The sequence below is a fragment of the Mauremys reevesii genome, linkage group 2 (assembly GCF_016161935.1).
Source record: "Mauremys reevesii isolate NIE-2019 linkage group 2, ASM1616193v1, whole genome shotgun sequence".
Classification (NCBI taxonomy): domain Eukaryota; kingdom Metazoa; phylum Chordata; order Testudines; family Geoemydidae; genus Mauremys; species Mauremys reevesii.
Genome location: NC_052624.1, coordinates 279003588 through 279017065, shown reverse-complemented (window position 1 = coordinate 279017065; position 13478 = coordinate 279003588).

Genomic DNA, 13478 nt, shown 5'->3' with positions numbered 1-13478 from the left:
TTGTGGACAATATACCTTCAAGTCAGTGGCCCTGCTGTGGGGAGCCGCATGGCACCATAGTATGCAAAACATTTTTATGGCTGATTTAGAACAACGCTTCCTTAGCTCTCATCCCCTAACGCCCCTACTCTCCTTGAGCTACACTGATGACATCTTCATCATCTGAACCTATGGAAAAAAAGCCCTTGAGGAATTCCACCATGATTTCAACCATTTCCATCCCACCATCAACCTCAGCCTAGACCAATCCACACAAGCGGTCAATTTCCTTGGCACTACTGTGCTAATAAGCGATGGTCACATAAACACCACCCTATATCGGAAACCTACTGACCGCTATACTTACCTACATGCCTCCAGCTTCCATCCAAGACACACCACACGATCCATTGAGCTATCTTGATTATCACTACAAAAGTTTGTTTTTTTTCTCCTGCTGATAATAGCTCATCTTAATTAATTAACCTCTTTGAGTTGCTTGGGCATCTCCCACCTTTTCATGTTCTCTGTATGTGTATATATCTCTGAAGTATAAGTTCCATTCTATGCATCCGATGAAGTGGGCCCATGAAAGCTATGCTCAAATACATTTGTTAGTCTCTAAGGTGTCACAAGTACTCCTGTTCTTTTTGTGGATACAGACTAACACGTCTCCTACTCTGAAACATGCCAATTTAGTGACTGTTTGGAAATTTGAATTGAAATTGAAACATTAATACATACTTTAAAAGCATATACAGTGTATGATAAAATACGTGTTTCTGAAAGTATAATAGATGTCAAAAGTATGAACCTAGGCTAGTTTCCTTATACAGCTCTTGTTTTTATGATAAGGCCAGTGCATTCATTTCCATGATGTTGGCCAACCTAATAATTTCAAATGATGATTTGTAAGCAAAGTCTCAATGAGCTCTCCCTGACAGCTAGTGATGAGCTGGAGGCTGCAGGGAAAGTCTTCAGGACCAGAATGTATTTACATTCACACCTAATCTACCTAGGTATCCAGCAAACAGAGCTGTGTTGCCCAAGTGATAGATTTTGGCTGGGGTTGGGATACAAATCACTTGAATGCGGGAGGTGGGGTTGGGAATGAAATGTTGTTGTTCTTATTGTATGAGTAAAAGGCAGTAGAACTGTATTAGCCTGTGCTGATTGAGGGCATGAAAAGAGAGGGTGGGGACCTGTCCCTCTCCACTGTTTAAAGACAGAGCTGTTAAGTGACCACTGCAGCTGAAATCACTGATAATCAGCTCTACGTGCTTAGTCCTGCTGTGGGGACAGTGTTCCTGTGGGGACAGTGTTTCTGTGTAAAAGACAGCCCAGACTGCACTAGCAGCGAGGTTCCCCCACGGAGAGTTCAGCTTAAATCACTGAGAGCGCGTGGAACCTCAATAGACCAACTCGCAGAGGTCACAGTGGCAGGTGGCAGCAGAAGGTGACTGCACAGGGCCATTGGCCACAGAGTGGTGGAGTGAATGAAGAGCCATGGCCAGAGCGAACAGTGAGCAGCTGGAGGAACGAGCAAGATGCCTTCTTGCCCCCCACCTGGGAGGCGGACTCACGTGAAAGCACCTCCGACGGCTTAAATAAGGGGCACGTTAAATAAACATTTGTTTGTTGGACTATATTTTAGTGACTTTGCTCCAGAATCCAAGATTTGTGACTGGGAATGGAAACGTATATAAATATGTTTCCTAGTAGGTCAAGATTTTTAAAATGCAGTATTTGCCAAGGTTGTTATCTCACGTTGTTGCTATCTTGAGAGGTCATTATGTTGGGGAGTTTCTGTACTTAACATTTGTATTATTATAATTAATTTTTACATAAGAATGGTCATACTGGGTCAGACCAATGGTCCATATAGCCCAGTCACCTGTCTTCCGACAGTGGTCAAGACCAGGTGCGTCAGAGGGAATGAACAGAACAGGGAATCATCAAGTGATCCATCCCCTGTTCCCCATTCCCAGCTTCTGGCAAACAGGCTAGGGACACTCAGAGCATGGTTTGTTACTCTCAAAGGTGCCACGAGTACTCCTGTTCTTTTTAAAAAAGCAAACAGAATGTTGGGAATCATTGACTGCCGCTGCCCATTGAGTGGATGTTTTCAGAGAACTATCCACGATGACTCCAAGATCTCTTTCTTGAGTGTTAACAGCTAATTTAGACACCACCATTTTGTATGTATAGTTGAGATTGTTTTCCAATATGCATCACTTTGCATTGATCAGCATTGAATTTCATCTGCCACTTTTGTTGCCCAGTCACCCAGTTTTGTAAGATCCCTTTGTAACGCTTCCCAGTCTGCCTGGGACTTAACTACCTTGAATAGTTTTGTATCATCTGCAAATTTTGCCACCTCAACTGTTTTCCCATTTTTCCAGATCATTTATGAGTATATTGAGCAGTAATGGTCCCAATACCGACCCCTCAGGGATACCACTATTTCTCTCTCTACATTCTGAAAACTGATAATTTATTCCTACCCTTTGTTTTCCATCTTTTAACCAGTTCCTGATCCTTCAGAGGACTTCCCTCTTATCCCATGATGGCTTACTTTTCAAAAGTCTATTTAAATTAAATACATTTTTTTAAAAAAATGTATATGTTTTTAGAAATCTAGACGTGTTATATGTTTTGGTGTAACTTGCATTATCCTTGTGTTAAATTTGCATCATCCTAACAAAACATTTACTTTATTCATATCTCTTTTATGTATCTCATCGGTCCTGACACCCTCACCCCCCTGTAAATTCAAACACCTCCCCTAATTTCAATTCCTGGGGAAACCACTGGTTTCCATTGCAAACATGGGAGTACTTCTATTATCCTTGGATTTTGCAATTGCTCATTTTTACAAACTGTCCATTGTGGGGGAAAATTTGAGTTGCCAGTGTCCCTGTAAGATCCATTTGCTATCCATAATATGTAACAACAAGACTAGGTAACTTCAAGCCGATGATTGGTTCCAGTTTATTTAGAACATTACCATCGGTAATTCTGATCTGCAAGACAAAGTAAGTAATATGAAATTGATTTCCACTGCACTGAAAACACAAGGAGATTTAAAAAAAAAATCTGTGTTTGTCAGATGAAAAAGGATGACAAATTAATAGGGAAAGGCATTTTATTTTCAGGATTCTAAAGATTATGACACAATGAAAAGGTTTTTAAAAGAACCAGAAAACTATAGAAACACATTTGGCACTTGCATCCCTTTAACATTTGTCTTACAGATGCATTTCATTGACAGCTTCATCTAATTATGGAGACCAGATTGAAAGAAAGCTTTAGGATAAGTAATGCTAGCAGCTAAAAGAACAATTTTAGCAGCCTTAGAGTAAGAACTGTCAACCAAGTTTGTCTCTCTGAGCGGCAAAAAGCCATCAAAAGATAAATAAGACCTTCCAAAGACCGGGAGCGACCACACAAAATGTAGCAATGTAGCCATGAGCAGTAATGGTTCTTTTTACACTTCACATTGTACCACACTGGGAGAGAAGAAAAAAAAATTGTTCAGGCTTGAAAGAGCTAAAAGAAAATAGAAGAACCCGGAACAAGGGAGAGCCCTCATCATGCTGAAGAATGAAAGCTCTTTCATCAGGTGAAAATTACAAAAACCACCCATCTGAACGGAGTCCCTGAAATACTCAGCACAAGAAGGACACAATCAGAGCAAGCGAGAGGCCAAGTCATTGGTGACTTTTAGCAACACCCTGTTCAGGTTTGAAAAGAGAGATACAGAGCACAGACTGGCATAGCTGTACAGCAGAACAGCTAACCGGCTTCATTAGACCCTGTAATTAAAGTTCTGGCCATGTTGCTTGGTCAGCAGTGTGCTGAACCTGTGTTCCAGAGCTCCAGGACACTGGCATTTTTTTTTTATTCCTGGGAGATGATTTAAAATAGGAACGACCATTAGGAAACCGTGTTAACATCAGGACACAAGGCTCAGCAGGAACCAATAAACAGCTTCTCATTTGTAAATAACATCAAGGCCCAAGCTCTCTTCTTCATGTCCCCAAGCACCCGTGATGAAATCAACTGATCGTTGATTTTTGATTGTTGATTTCACTTTCATGATGCACACATGCAGCTAAATACCTTGGGTGAGTGCGTGGAGGAATAATAAGCTGCTACATTCAAACACCAACCACTCTGTAGGGAGGCATATTTACATAACAGTTTCCATGCAAAAGCCTCAAAGTTCTTGACAAGCTTTGCAACCCATGGGCCGGAACTGATTCTACTCTGGTGCATGGGAGTGTAAATTGGAAGTAACTCCACTGAAGTCAAAGGTGTAAAAACACGGCAAGTGTAACCCTTCTGCCAGGTGGTGTCAGCCAACTTCAGTATCTAGGGGTTCCTCCTAATGTTACAAACCAGAAGTGGGTCCAGGGCCCACCCAGAAATCTGGGAAAACTAAGCCTTGTCCCTAGGCAATACTTCCCCAGTCACAAGCACTGAGTCTGTGCATAACAAAAGAAAACTTATCAAAGGCCGAGGGAATACATCATTCATTTGGCAAAACACTGCAGCAATGATTCAAAGGTATGCAAGTCATAAGTAAACCTGCCCCACAGGATCTTGGGCAGTGTCCTTTGCCTCAGTTTCCCACCTTGCAGCGTGAAAGACAAACATCCCTTTAACATGCCACCTCCCTTTCCCTCTGCTGCACCCCACTCTCAGTTGGCTGTCCGAGGTCAGTGAAGACCCAGAATCCCAGGGTCCCATTCATGTGGGTTTACTTCCCACCCCTGAAGGGTGAGTCAAGCAACGCTTCTGCTGTTGCTGCTGCTCACTGCTGCCACTTTGTTCTCTGCTGCCTTTGCCGCTGCTCACCTCTGCTTGCTGCTCCACCGCCTCTGCCTTTAGCTGAGGTGCCATGTTCAGAGGTTCTCCCACTTAGCCCAGTTCTTAGTGATTTCAGCTCTTGGTGATTCATAGATTCAAAGATTCTAGGACTGGAAGGGACCTCGAGAGGTCATCGAGTCCAGTCCCCTGCACTCATGGCAGGACCAAATACTGTCTAGACCAGCCCTGATAGACATTTATCTAACCTACTCTTAAATATCTCCAGAGATGGCGATTCCACAACCTCCCTAGGCAGTTTATTACAATGTTTAACCACCCTGACAGTTAGGAACTTTTTCCTAATGTCCAACCTAAACCGCCCTTGCTGCAGTTTAAGCCCACTGCTTCTTGTTCTATCTTTAGAGGCTAAGATGAACAAGTTTTCTCCCATCTCCTTATGACACCCTTTTAGATACCTGAAAACTGCTATCATGTCCCCTCTCAGTCTTCTCTTTTCCAAATTAACAAACCCAATTCTTTCAGCCTTCCTTCATAGGTCATGTTCTCAAGACCTTTAATCATTCTTGTTGCTCTTCTCTGGACCCTCTCCAATTTCTCCACATCTTTCTTGAAATGCGGTGCCCAGAACTGGACACAATACTCCAGCTGAGGCCTGACCAGCACAGAGTAGAGCAGAAGAATGACTTCTCATGTCTTGCTCACAACACACCTGTTAATGCATCCCAGAATCATGTTTGCTTTTGGTGATTTCACTGAGTAGTGGGCACTATGCTGATTTTACACCAGATGAGGACCTGACTCATTAACTTCAGTGGAGTTACTCCTGGTTAATATCAGAGTGAAAGAGATCAGAAGTCATTCCAAAGGCGGCTACTTTCATAATGTACTGAGTGTTTTCACCTTTCATACGATCAGCAGCAGTGGAGTACCTGGCAGGGCTGAGTGAAGAATACATCATCCAGGATTTAGGTAGCAGAGGGAATCATCAAACAGGAACTTGGCCTGAACACTAGGGCCGACATCCCCATTTTTGCGGATAGTGACACAAATCTGAAGGACTGTGTCAGGACCTATGTCCTCTGCCACATCCATAAAAGGGGCAGCATCACCTAACCATAGGTGCCGACTCTATGGGTGCTCCAAGCTGGAGCACCCATGGGGAAAAATTGGGGGGTGCTCTGCACCCACCAGCAGCTCCCCACCCTAGCACACCTCCTCTCCACCTCCTCCCCTGAGCGCGCTGCCGCTCTGCTTCTCCCCCCTCCCTCCCAGCACTTCCTGCTGCAAAACAGCTGATTCGCAGCTGCAAGCGCTGGAAGGGAGGGGGAAGAGGGGAACATGGTGCGCTTGGGGAAGAGGCGGGGCCAGGGTGGGGATTTGGGGAAGGAGTCCAATAGGGCAGGGAGGGAGCGGAGTTGGGACAGAGACTTTTGGGAAGGGGTTGCGATGGGGGCGGGGCGGGGACAGGAAGGGGCAGGGCAGGGTGGAGGCAGGGCTGGGCCAGGGGCGAGCACCCACCGGTGCCTGGAAAAGATGGCACCTATGCACATAACCCTCTGCTGGGGCGATGGAGAGAAAAGAAAGCCAACTACCATATCACCTAACTCCACTGCCTGTGAAGTCCAGCCGGTGCAGCAGACATCAAAATCATGGAAGGAGCATATCAAAAACCTATGCTAACACTGCTTAGATTGTAAGCTCTTTGGGGCAGGGACCATCCTTTCATCCTGTGTTTATACAGGGCCTAGCACAGGGGGGGCCCTGTCCGGGACTACGCCCCTCCTAGGTTCTACAGCAATACAAATAAATAACAACAGTGTGCTGTGGAGATCTGGCCATGCTGATGTCCCACCGATGTGAGGAGAACTCTCCAACCCTCGGTTTGAATATTCACCCCTACAGCTGCACACCGTCCTTGATCAGTCAGATACCTAGTAAAGAATACACTGTGCTACAGCTTGTCGGGCTGGGGCCACTCAGTAGAGCATTATTTACACCTCTGGTACTGAAGACACAATAAATAACAGTAATGGGCCAAATTCTCGCTCAGGGCTCATTGCACTCAATGGATGTCTTTCTTACTGAGGCAAAACTCTTGCTGAGATCAAGCAGATGACTAAAGAATAATAACTCTGACTTTGCTAATTAGGTTTAAGCCAAATGTGAACCATTACCTCAGTGTAATTTTCTGTTCCATATACCTTTATATTTTGTAGTCCACCTGCGGTGTAATTTTGCTGAAAAATAATATCTATAAGAAATCCTTCAGTAAGGTGTCAAGGCTTTCTCAGAGCATTGTCTTTCACTCTACACCATTGCTTGAACCAGCCTATTGAATTAATGCACTTGAGCATCGGGAGTCTTCGTGAACACAAACCAGCACACAAATATTTCATTCGCTCAGCATTGTGTTTTCACTTGTTTTCACTGCATGACCGGGTCCTCTTTGATAAGGGCTCTTCCTTAAAGAACAAGGCTTTTTAAAAAGGAGGTTTCCAGCCATGGTGAGAAGGGTGCACCTGGCAGGCAAGTTAATTACTTTTTACATTAAAATACCCAAGAGTACAGATCTAAAAGTCACAATTATTCAACAAAAAAACTCCAAAACCAGACTCCAATGAGAAACTGCAAAACTAGAATTAATTTGCAAACTGGGCACCATTAAATTAGGCTTGAATAAAGACTGGGAGTGGATGGGTCATTACACAAACTAAAAACTATTTCCCCAATTTTCCCCCTTCTGTTACTCACACCTTCTTGTCAATTGTTTGAAATGGGCCACCCTGATTATCACTACAAAAGTTTTTTTTCTCTTGCTGATGATAGCCCACCTTAATCAATTAGTCTCATTAGAACTGGTATGGCTACACCCATTTTTTTCATGTTCTCTGTATATAGATATATATCTTCCTACCGTATTTTCCACTGCATGCATATGATGAAGTGAGCTTTAGCCCATGAAAACATATGCCCAAATAAGTTTGTTGGTCTCTAAGGTGCCACAAGGAGTCCTCGTTTTTACTGATACAGACTAACACGGCTACCACTCTGAAAAGAGAAAAATTACGGCTGTTGAACGGTGTTGGCTTGGCTGGTCTGGAGAATTGTAGCTTCCTGTGTATCTACTGAGCAGGCAGAAGTATGCAGGTATAGGCAGCTCCATCTGGGCCATCGGCAAGGGTTGAATCCAGGACTTTCAGAATTAAAAGCATGTGAACCTCAACGTCTTCAGGTAAAGGACTAAGGGCTAAATGCACAAAAGGAGTTAGGCACCTAAATCCCTCTTTTGGGCACCTAAGTCTCAGTTTCATGGCCACTGCAATGCACAAATCTCCAGCTAAATCCTGTAGGCTCCTTAGCACCTAAAATTTTGCAGGAAAGCTCCCTAGCTGCCCATGTTTCTGCCACTGAGCATGCGCACTGCTGCCTCCCCATACCTACCAAGGCACCTATCTTCTGCCTAAACCCCAGACCAGGTCACAACCCAGGGAAGATAGGCTACTTCTGCCTAAGTCACATGCAGGACCTGATCTGGTGGGTGTGCTCTGGGGCAGGGGAAGAGGCCCTCCCTCATAGCTTGTAGCTGAGTGGTGCAGGTACTGATACTCCCCCAAGAGGTGGGAGATCCCCAGCTCAAGTCCCTGCCCTAGCAGAAGGGGGAGAAGGAATTTGAAGAAAGCTCCGTCCCTTCTCCTAAGAGTGCCCTAACCACTGGTTAATGGGGTCTTCTGATAGAGGCTCCCTCAGCCTCTCCTGTTGCACTCTGGATAAATAATTAAAGAGTGATGGGAGCAGAGGGAATTGATTGTGGGTCTCCTCCATCCCCAGTAAGCACCCTAAGCACTGGGCTAAAAGTGAAGAAGTAAATCCTCCTCTCTGCCTCCCCACCCGGCTTCTTGCTGACAGCTCCCACCGAGAGAGGGTTTGCAGCTGAGAACCCCAGGCAGAGAGAGGTGACTCCTTGCAGCCCAGACTTAGGCAGCTGCGTGCAAGACAGAGGTGGGGCATGGGACACACCCCTCTCATTAGCATTCCCCATTGACTAGCTGAGGCAGCTCCCTGCCTAGCAAGCTTTTGTGAATCACCGTCTCAGGTGCCCATCTCTCCCCATTCACTGTATGGGAGCTTAGGTGCCTAACTCAGATTTTGTGACTCACGGGGATTTGCCAGGCGACTAAAAGTTAGGCGCTGTAATGCCGGCTGACGCCTTTTGTGCATTCAGGCCTAAGTCTGTATGTTGGAAGCTGCAACTGATTCAAAACTCTCTTCGGTAGACCCAGCCCTAGAGGGGGACACTGACCTGCCTTTCCTAATGTGATTTACAAAATCTTCCCCCGTCTTGCCTCAGACACAGGGCTCACTGGGCCAGCCACCTGTAGCAGGGAGTTCCGAGAGTCAGAGATTTTAAAGGCCAGAAGGGACCATTGTTTTCATCTAATCAGACCCCTTTTGCTTAATAGACACCAGAGAATTTCACCCAGGATTTCCTGCATCAAGCCTGTGACGTCTGATTGAACGAGAGTAGATTAGTCTCCCTGCTCAGTTATTGGCCTCTCTTCTGAGCCTTGCCACAAAGGGAGCCGGGTATGGTGGTTATTTGTACACTGTAAACAACTCTCCGCTAAGGGTTTCTGTAGAGGTGTGGACTCACCCCTACGGCGCCTCCTGCTGGTCTCTTCCAGCTCCAGAGCGCCCCCTGCAGGCTGGTGATCCACCTGTCCTCTGGCCCCCATGTCCCTCCCTGGACCCCAGTGCCCTTTTACCTGGGGTGCTGCCCCCCTGGCAGTAAACCCTCAGTCTTAGGGTCTCCCCTCCCTGGGGAACCCCCACCCACAAGTCCCACCTCACCTCAGTATAAAGCTACTGCCAGTCACCATCTAGCCCCACACCCTGGGGCAGACTGCAGTATCCGCCTACTCATCACCGGCAAGGTTGGGTTTGGACCTGCTGCCTTGGCCTACCCCTGGGCTGCCCTCTGCAACCCCCAGTACCTGTGGCCTTGTGCTAGGCCACAGCCTGGGGCTTTCCAAGCTGGAGCCTCCCCAGCTCCTCTGCCTTTCCCCAGCCCTGCTCCACTCAGGTATCCTGCCTCTAGCTCCCTGCAGCCAGGCCCATCTCCCTCTATAGGCAGAGGGAGACTCCCTGTCTGCCCCTGGCTTCTCTGCCTTTATAGGGCCAGCTGAGTCTGTTTGGGGGCCCAGCCCAGCTGCAGCCCCACCCCAATCAGCCCAGCCTAAAGCTGTCTCCAGCAGCCCCCCCCCCCCCCTTTTTTTTTCCCCCTCTGGACCTGAGCACCACCCCACCCCACTTCAGTTTCATTCAAGTCGTGAAAGTATGAGGGTCAGCACCAGTCTTATGTACCACTTACATCTCACTTCAGCTCTAGATTCAGTGCTTAAGTGGTACATAGGACCTAGTCCAGGATGAATTTCACTTATAAACAATTAAGTAGATTGTAATGGCTTTTTGTCAATAAAATCAAAATCAAAAGGTTAATTTAGTTCATATCAGGTTATGGCCCAGCCTGGGCCAGATTAGCACTACATCTTTATGCCATGCAATTCCCAATTCCATCCGTCCTTTTTTTTTTATTCTTTTTTTTTTTAATATTATAGAAAAGAAAAGTCAATGGAGTGAACTGCCAAGAAAAAAAAAACAAAAAAAAAAATTTTTAAGAGGAAAAAAGAAGAAAGAAGAAAGAAAGAAAGTGTTTGTTCTTGGTTGATTCTTGAGATCTTTCTCAAAAATATCCTTCTTTCAGGTTTCCAGATGGTCTCCATTCTACGATTATTTATTGTGAGGACACAAGGAGGCTAGTTGGCAGTAAACAAAGGTCCACAAATTTTCAAAAGGAACTCATACCACTTGTTGGAAAACTAATTAAGTATCATACAGATTTGATGCATGCTAGAGTGATTGCAAATACATTGTGTCACAAGTGCTATCTTAGCGCAGACATCAACTTGATCATTTTAATTTTCTCACACTCACCCTTCCTTCAGTCCCTCCCGAGTGATTTATTTGGGTTTTGCAAATGGTATAAATTAGCATAAATTGAAATGTCAAATTCAGACACTGTTAGAAAAAAACTCAGCAACCTAACCACTGCTGGAAAAGCTGCCTGGAGATTGTTTCAGTTGCCTGAAGATAATTTATTTTTAACTAGGGAAGTGTTACCACATCAAGCTGCTATGTGTGGGCTATCACCAGAGATCTTTAGTTAACCTTATGAAAGGGATTTAAGCACAAGCCACTGCTTAGTAGACTTATCCCAATTAGTTGTGAGGGGATGGTTCTCAGGAGAGCATTGGTGAGAATCTACTTAATCACCATGGCTCACGGGTGCATACATTTTATGGCCAGAAGGGGTCACTGTGCTCATGTAGTCCAATCTCCTGCGTAACCCAGGCTACAGAATTCCACCCAGTGCTTCCTCCATTGGAGCCCAATCACTGGTGATGGGATTTGAAACCACCCATCGGTAGAACAACTAGCTGGCTGAACCAATGTCTGGTGGCTGAGTGATTTACACCTGCTGAGCTACATCAGAACAGCCACACTGGGTCAGACCAAAGGTCCATCTAGCCCAGTATCCTGCCTTCCGACAGTGGCCAATGCCAGGAATCTGCTGATGTCCCTACAAATTTAGGGCTGGGTTCCACTCCATGAATAAACTCAGATTCTATCTTATTTCTATCATGTTTGCAGGTTGGTGGCTATTGTTACCGAATCCGTATTAGACTTGGTCACCCCCAAGGTCCGTGGTGGGAAACAGCAGAAAATGTCTCTCAGAGGAACTATTGGAAACCACTTCACCTGAGACACTTCAGGTTAGACTGGACAAAGCACTTGGAAGTACTGTATACTGCATTGGCAAGAGACATCCATGAAGCCAACTTGGGACTTTGCTGCTGTTGATTTTATCTGGAAGGTGCTCAGCTGCTATGGTGGTAGGTAACGGTGTAAATCAGAGACAGCGAGAGAGAGAAAAAAGCCTGAAGGATTATGCAAGAGGCTCTTATGCAAGAGATCAGACTAGATGATCATGATGTTTTTTTCTGACCTTAAAATCTATGAACCAATAAGTCTTTTCCAACTCTGTAAAGGATCTGTATTTCTTGGGCATTCATCTTCTTACACCACCTATTCCTCACCTGAGGCCCTAATCCTCTGTGACACAAAATTATAGTAACAGCAACCAGTGAGGATGTGGCAAGCAGAGGATTAAAAAGCAACGGGTCCTCCTTCCACAACTACGTTTGTCACCGAGGATTATGGCTGTGGCACTTTAATGTTCAGGAAGTCCATTAGCATCTTTAGATGGAAGGTGCTAAATAAGCACAAAGTGTTATTAATATTTATGGTGGCTACTGTACTGATTCAAAGGCCATGCTGCCAAGGCCTTGGAACCAGCTTTTGTTTTTCAGGTGGAATAGCTTCAAAGCAGATACTGTAGTGAGAGCTGCATAACTTCAAACAGTGACTAGGCAGCTGGAGTGCTGCAACAGCTGCCTATTACACAAAGCGTATTTGTCTCACTCTTACCATGTGCTTCCCCCGCGCCGTCTGCTTGTGGCATCCACCTGGTGTCTCATCATACACTTTGACCGGGAGCGCTTTGGACCAGGGACTGTCTTTTCCTTATGTGTGCATTGTGCCTAGCACAATGTGGCCTGGATCCCTTGGAGGTCTCTAGATGCTACCGCGATACAAATAAATACTACTACTAGTGGGGAGCATATAAGCAGAGAGGTTTGAAACTGTGGCTTGCACTTACAGAGCAGAAATCTGGCCTGTACTGCATAAGTGGAAGCGCCCCTGTTTGCATAATGCATGGGCATTATTGTTCCGAGCCGGTCGTTGCTTTCTTTGTCTTCAAGGAAAATGCAAGACCTTGAGGGATCAATAAGTACATTATTGCTCTTGTTCAATTACATTCCTACCTGATTCCAAGCCATTTGAAGGAAGCCGCTCGTTTGATTCAGCTTTAATGAGCTGATCGCTAAGCAAATGGGCTGCTTCAGTCTGAACCAATGTCACGCTTCCTCTTCTTGTACAAGGTATGCTGCCTACCAGGGTAATTGGAACTCTTCATTATCTGCAAGGCAGCAGTGAATTCAGTGGGGGAAGGGTGGGAAAGGACTGCTGAATTTTCTCCTTTTGATCTTTATATTCCTACTGACCAGTCTGTGAGCCCTGTAATTTCCCAGCCTTCGAGTTACAGAAACACAGGGAGCTAGAGGTACATCAGGCAGGTGACGTCTTTTCCCTGCACGTTAGCTGCTTTCTAACAGTTCTCTACTAAAGGGGAGCCTGTTTATTACGTGGGCTCACTGCATGAGAGAAAAATAGTCTTCCTTGATTGGTCAGTCTGCATACTGGTGTCACTGCAGTCCTCAGACCAGCTTCTCTGCTGGGGTAAATTGGCACAAGGTCCATTGGCTTCCACAGAGCCATGCTGCTTTTCACCAGCTGAGGATCCGTTCTGTAGAGGATGTAAACCCCGTGGCTGGCCCCATAACTCCTTGCAACCCCTCCAGGGTGCAGTATGTGCACACTGAGCAAGAGGAATGACAAGATTCACCCAGGTTTCTTCCTGAGATTTCTCAGTGAAGGAGGAGACTGGATAACAGTTTGTAAGTACCTGCACAGGGAGAAGTTATCTG